This window comes from Myotis yumanensis, unplaced genomic scaffold (genome assembly GCF_028538775.1).
Source record: "Myotis yumanensis isolate MYYU_CA2020_CCGP unplaced genomic scaffold, mMyoYum1.0.hap1 SCAF_3, whole genome shotgun sequence".
Taxonomy (NCBI): domain Eukaryota; kingdom Metazoa; phylum Chordata; class Mammalia; order Chiroptera; family Vespertilionidae; genus Myotis; species Myotis yumanensis.
Window position 1 is genome coordinate 36697487 of NW_027223754.1, and position 7396 is coordinate 36704882.

Consider the following 7396-nt stretch of genomic DNA (forward strand, 5'->3'; position numbering starts at 1 on the left):
ATTTATATGTAAAATGTAGAAAAAAATATATATATATATATCTCACTATATATATTAGAGGCCCAGTGCATGAATTCATGCACAGGTGGGGTCCCTTGGCCTGTCGATCAGGGCCGATCAGGGCCAGCCAGCCAGGGGTAGGGACCGTGGGAGGTTGGCCAGCCACAGGAGGTTGGCTGTGGGAGTCCACTGACCAGTAGGGGGAAGCTCCTGCGTTGAATGTCTGCCCCCTGATTGTCAGTGTACATCATAGCGACCAGTTGACTGGTAGTATCGGTCGCTTAGGCTTTTATATATAATAGATATACATAAGTACATGTACATCATTTTTAACAATTACATTGCAACTTTACGTGCCTAATATTAAATAGCAATCCCAACACACTAGAATATTGTAATGTCTCTAGCCAAGTGTGGTAAGGAATTTGGGCCCAGGCCAGTCTCCTATTTTGACCTTCTTGTTTTGGGCCACTCTGATCTGCTTCTATACCCCTCATTGATTTAATCTCCTCCCTTAGTGTCCAGACATTCTCTCCAGCTCACATACATTATTACAAGGTTTCACGGGCTCAATAGTTAAAATACTCCCACATAGTTCATCACAGTGTTTGCAATGTGTAAGGACCTTTACTTCTCTTTTCTTTTGTTTGCTGGAGTATTTTTAAATGTGACCACTGCTGGGGGTGTTTTCTAAATGCCCTCCAGAAAAATGTCTGGCTCAAAATTTCCCTGAATTCCTGTCTGCAGCTGAAGTGGCAGAACTTTTAGAGTTCTGTGGCTTTAGATAAGCAAAGAAAAACTGCCAAACTAGTTTTCTCTTTGAAAGCTCTATCCTAGTAAGCAAAAGCACTTTTTTCATGATTGTGTCCTTATTAATCTTTTTTCTTCCACCCACCCAAAGTACTGCAAGTATTTAAGAACTTCATGTCCAATTGCTCATGGCTCATTCAAACAAGGGTTCTGCTTCCTTCATTCAGAATTGTCAGGGACAACTTGGTTCTTTTTTCCTCCCACATTTTAAAATTTTGGTAAGAACATTTAACATGGGATCCACCTTCATAACAAAAATTTAAGTGAACAATACAGTATTGTTAGCTATAGGCACAGTGCTGTACAGTGATCTCTAGACTTCATTCACCTTCCATAACTAAAATTCTATACTCATTGCACAACACCCCCCATTGCACCCTTCCCCAACCCCTGGCAACAATCATTCTACTCTGCTTCTATGAGGTTAACCATTAGGAAACATCATGTAAATGGAATCATGCAATACTTGTGCTTCTACGACGGCCTTATTTAATTTAGCAAAATGTACTCCAGGTTCACTTAGCTTTTTGTTATGTTTTGTTTTCCATCCTGTGGAAGAAAAGGAAAGTTCTGTAGCTATGGGTCTTAATGTTTGCCTACAAATGACTGACCTTGCTAAACATTTGTATTTGCCCATACTTTATGAAGGTCTCCTACTGGGCACTTCCTTAGGTTAAATGTTCACCTATTCCTCCCTAAGTTATTTACAAAAACTGAATTATTGCTTGGGGCAAAGGGCTAAGATGGGAAAGGTTAAAACCAAACAAACAAACCTGGGTATGCCCCAGTATAAATGACAACTTGAAATAAATCACAAACCAAGGATGACTAGAATTTAAATGTTATTTTCTCTAGCTGCTTATTTCATTAAGTGGGTAAGACAACATTCCAATAAATGTCATTCAGTTAAAATGTCATTGGATTTTCACCAGTAAAACAAGAACATTTTACCCTTACATTTAAATCTATAATAAATTATGAAAATGTATAGTTGAAAATTCTGATCAAGCAAAACCTCAACCAAGACAATTTCTCATGATTGGTGTTTACCCTGTTGGTTGAGTCCTCACTGTGAAGTCTACCAAGAATAACAGGACCATTGATTTAATCCCTTTCTGGCAGGCCTTTCACTGAAATTTAATTATGTTGCTTTTTGTCTGCAACCTTCCCCTAAGGTTTCTGTGATATTAGAATACCTCCTTTAAGTGTTATGAAAAGCACATTAGAGGGTTTTTCCTCTGATTATTTCATAACATAACATAGCCATTCCCTCTGCTAGCAAGCCCACACAACTGTTTCCAATAAATGAAACCGTTTTCTTTTCTTTCTTTTTTTTTTTTACATTTTATAAAGTGTAGATTAAACATTAATTAGTTGTAGGTGAGTTGCAACAGTTTCCCTTTAGAGTGAATTTCTTACAGCTAGTTCTCAAACAACACAAATAAGATCCTATAATGTGTGAACAATGGCATGGCTTTAGGCTTCAGAAAGGGCAAGGATGCTTGGTTAAGTCAATCTTAAACTGTTTTGCAATGATTTCATGCTGAGCAATTATTTCTATATTCCTTAAATGATGGGAGTTTCAAAGGCATGAGGGAGTGCATATTTTTATAGTTAGAAAAATCTTATTAAATGGGCATGACTTTCTGGATTTCTTTCCTTCCTCTTCTTCAAACTCGTAAAATTGTAGAGGCCAACCCAAATGTGTACTAACCACAGTAGCTTCTACGTCTTATGGTCATCAGTGTCAAGTCTTGTCATTTTTGTTTACTATTACTGGCTTGTCACAGGCTCAATATCTCCAAAAATAATTGAAAATGAAAACAAACTTTTGTATATGTCCTTTTCCTCCATAGTCATGTGTCAGCCTGGGAAAACGCTCTTTTTGAAAAGAAAACGGAGCTGACATATAATTGTTGCCTTTACCCCAGCTGTTCCTGACATTACAAGCTGAACCTTCCTTGGAGACTGAAAACCAATTTTGATGTGACACTCTGAAAAGTCACCGCTGGTCCTTTACAAATGGTTCAAGGTCACAAAAATCTCGCCTGAGACACTCTCAGGTAAACCTCTGGAGGACTTTTCTTTCTTGAGGAAAGCTGTGTTTGTATTGATTTTGCAAATTGTAGACTTAAAGTCTAACAAAGGATAACATATCAAGAGACAAAAAAAAAGACTAAGTACAAAATCAATGCTTTTGCATTGAATTTTTAAAAAGCAATTCCATACAAGTAGTATGGTGAAAAGAGAAGTTAAAAATTTCGTGTTTAACTTTTGAAACTATACATAAGGATAAACAAACTTAAAATGATATCTTATTAATGGAACATTTGATAAATGATTTACCATTTAACACAAGTATAATTTGATTTTTTTTATTTTAAAACGTCTAGTCAATTAGAATATCCTACCCATCACACATTTGAATTTGAATTTTATTGTTTCTATATTATAAGTTTCATCAGCAATGTTCTAATCAAAGCCACTTTTTTTTACTGTCATCAGCTCAATACGTAGTCCTGTGTGAATCTCATTTCTGGTTAGTAATTTCTGGAATAAACTAAACTATTCACATTTCTTTTTTGCCTTTGAATCCTTTTATCAAAGCTGAAATATCTTTTTAGTTACTAAAACTTTGTCAGCCAATTCTCTAAGGAACCTTAATGTTATTAACATAACAAAGGATCAAGACCTCATGGTCATATTTTGTTTGTAAGCTTGCTGACCATCTAAGCTACACTGGCTAATAACCAAAATGATTAGCCTGAACTCAAAAATTGAACTAAACTAGCCTCGTGCTCATGCTATATTCCTGTTAATGCTGTTCCTTTGTTCTCTCATTTCCATACACTAGGAAATTTATACTTACTCACATGAGTTGAGTTGGTAAAATCAATTTCTGAACAAAATGACACTAGGAAAAAACAAACATTTGGGAAATAATGGACTCTTATCTATGTTCTCTTTTATAGCCATCTTTTAATAACATTCTCATTGTTAGAGCTTTAGGGCAAGAAGCAACACATTTAATTTGTGGTTTACCATTCACATTCACATTACTGCTATTTCAGAGAGAGAGACATTTTTTATATGTCAAGTCACTTTGCTTTATTTTAAATTAAACTAGACAGATGAGTAGACAGATAGATGGATAGATGATAGATGATAGGTAGATAATAGATAGATAGATAGATAGATAGATAGATAGATGATAGATAGATAGATAGATAGATAGATAGATAGATAGATAAGGTTTCCCACAACTACTCCAAGGAACAAGCTTCATAACTAATATTTATTATGACTGGATCCATAAAGGAATAATAACAAATACTATTCAATTTCAAGTGTTTATTGAAGGCAGAATATAAAAAGCATTATATTTGCATTGCTATGATAAAGAAATGATTAAAAGTTATTTAACTTACACACATTTAACATCTTTGTAATTATAATGATCGTTTATCACTTCCTATCTGCAATCTGGAAACGTTTTATAATTCCAATTAATACAAATGAAGAAACTGACCACTTAAAAATGAGATGATTTGCCCAAGTTCTTATGGGGCAGGTAGTAAGTGAAAGATCTGGAATTTGCACCATGGTCTAATGGACCTATAAATCCATAGTTGGTACATTAGACCAAAATAATGCATAAAAGAAAATGCTAATTATACAAATCACTTTATTAATAAGCAAGATGTGATCATTTTCATTTGAGATATAAATAGTACTACATACATTCCCAACTGTATCATTTGCTTCAGAGAAGCATTTAAGAGAAAATACTAGCTTTATTACAAACTTTAAGTCAAGGTAAGGGGCATGAGACATGAACTTGAGGCAAAATAAAATCCAGGTGAATAGAACAATGGAAGACACATGATCTTGCTGACCATTCTTTTTTAAAAAATATAGAGAGAGAATGCTTAAGGAGTTTGAGTGACATCCTTGTGCAGGGGCCATGCCAATCTTCTCTGTATGGTTCCAGTTTTAGTATATGTGCTCCCATATATGTGAGCACCATTCATCATTTTTTACCTTAACTTACCATCCCATTAGTTTAGAGTACAGTATAAAATGTCATATTTGGTTAAATTATATATATGTAAATTAATTACGTTAGCATGATTTTTTTTTATTAGTTTTTTATTAGAAGATTAAATTGTTTTTGAATGAGGGGTCCTTATATTATCATTTAAGATCGGAAACAGAGTGAGTGATAAGGTTAATCTTAGAATTGAAGAGTAAAGAGTTTTGAGGAAGGAAAATTAGGAAGTGGTTGTAATGGCTCAGGCAATATGTAAAATGGGTCTGACCAAGAATGTTTGGTTGTGGCAAGTAAAATAAATGATAAGTTTAGGTTCAAGGTACAACATAGATATAATGTTGAGTGTTAAGGATATTGATGGTGATAATAATGAATTGAGAATTCAAATGTGTGGATGATTTTTTTGAATTGGAGAATTCAATTATTCTTTTGTTTGTTTCTTTTTGTTTTTGTTAGTCTTTCCATTGTCTTTTGAGGGAAAGTGGAAGTGAGAAGGAAAAACAGAGAGAAACACTGATGTGAGATACACACATCAATTGATTGCTTCCTGCATGCACCCCAGCCAGGGCCCGGGCTGGGAAGGAGCCTGTAACCAAGGTACATGCCCTTGATGGGAATCGAACCTGGGACCCTTTGGTTTGCCGGGCAATGCTCTATCCACTAAGCCAAATGAACTAGGACAAGTTATTTTTCTATATTGCTCATGATATTCAGAATATTGCTTGTCCTTCATATGCATTTCAAAATATCATTGATTCTATTATATAATTACTAGAGGCCCTATGCACAAAATTCGTACAAGGGGCTCAGCCCCTGCCACCACGGCTTCGTCCAGAAGGTCGTCCAGTCTAATTGGCATATTACTCTTTTATTATTATAGATTATAAATAGTCATTCATGTAAGAACACCATAAATAAAGTAGAAAAACAAGAAATCTTGTCAATTATAAATTTTAATCTCAAGTTTAGGTAAAAAATTTGGAGAAATTTACCCTAATAAAAGCATAATCAGTTTACGTAGAAAAAAAGGAGCTAATGTAACAATATATGTCTATTGTGAGAGTTAAAAGAGATAACAAAGATAAAAAAATATAGCATAATGCCTGATAGAAAAAGTTGCTTAACAAATATTTATTTTCTTCCTCCCTTTCATGTACTGTGAAGGTCACAGTTTTATTTATTTATATTAGGGGTTTCACAAACTTCCTGTAAAGGCTCAGTGTCCCTAAGGGTTAGTTCACGTTGTTATAATAGAATACCACAGACCAGAGAGTTTGTAAACAACAGTAATTTGTTTCTTATAGTTCTGGAATTTGAAAGTTTGAGATCAGGGTACGAGCATGGTAGCGTTTCCATGGGGAACCTGTTCTGGGTTACAGATTGCTAAAAAGAGGGAAAAACTTTCTGTGGTCCCTTTTATAAGGGCACTAATCCCATTCATGAGGGTTCTAGCCTCAGGACCTAATCACCTCCTAAAGGCCCCACTTCTTTATAGCAACAGGTTGGATGTTAAGATTTCAATAAAAGAATTTTGATGGACACAATATTCGGTCCATTGAACTCAGACAATAAATATGTTGTAGCACAAAATCATCTATACATAATGCATAATAGATAAACAAATATGTCTGTATTCTAATAAAACTTTGTGTTAAACAGGAAGCATGTTGGATTTGGCTTATGGGTAGAATTTTGCCAACTCCTGACTTATAGTTGGATTTCATGGACAAGTGAAGCTATCCGTATGTAATTCAGTCATAGGGAATGGAAAGATGATGCATGTGTCAAGTAATAGCAAATTACAATTTAGGAAATCTATTTTATCATCAAGTTTTTGCTCTATATTAAATATTAATAATTGAATTTATGTCATAGAACTTAAATTCTAGATGAAAAACTTAAAATAATTAAATATTTTTACATGGACTGTGACTCCTCTGAATAAAGCAACTGCGTTGACCTGGGAGACTTGAGGGGATTCTCAGAAAAGTTGAAACCTGACTTATGTTTTTGTTTCATTTTGTTTATTTGTTTTCAGTGTTTTGTTGATTTTTAGAGAGAGAGGATGGGAGAGGGAGAAAAGATAGAATCATGGATGAGAGAGAAATATTGATTAGCTTCCTCCTGCACATCCCTTCTAGGGATTGAGCCCGCATCCCCGGCATGTGCCCTGACTGTAATCGACCTCTGGGCCCATAGGTAGCCACTCAACCACTGAGTCATACCAGCTGAGCATAACCTGACTTATGTTTTAAAGAATAATTTGGAGACCAGGAAGGAGAAGAAGAAAAGAAGAAAATTTCAGGCATAAAAAAACAGTTTGTGAAAGACCATGAAGACATTTAATGCTACAGAATGCTGAGAAGACAATGAGAATTTTAACAGGAATGCACAATAGGTGTGAGAGGTTTGATGGACATGTAAATGTACATTTAAAGAGATTATAAATAAGTTTTTGGACAATTGGATTTTGTATATATTCCTTGGATTCAACAGGGAGGAAGCAGAAATTGCAGAGGTCATCCACTTGCTCAC

At 34.8% G+C, this 7396-nt stretch overlaps 1 non-coding gene across 1 annotated transcript; it reads right to left on the bottom strand.

Moving 5' to 3' along the window:
- Window positions 1-4724: 4724 nt before the first annotated feature.
- On the bottom strand, window positions 4725-4834 carry LOC139007781 (U6 spliceosomal RNA). The gene has a single exon (XR_011470943.1). It is a non-coding gene; the product is annotated as a U6 spliceosomal RNA (small nuclear RNA).
- Between the last annotated feature and the right edge of the window lie 2562 nt (window positions 4835-7396).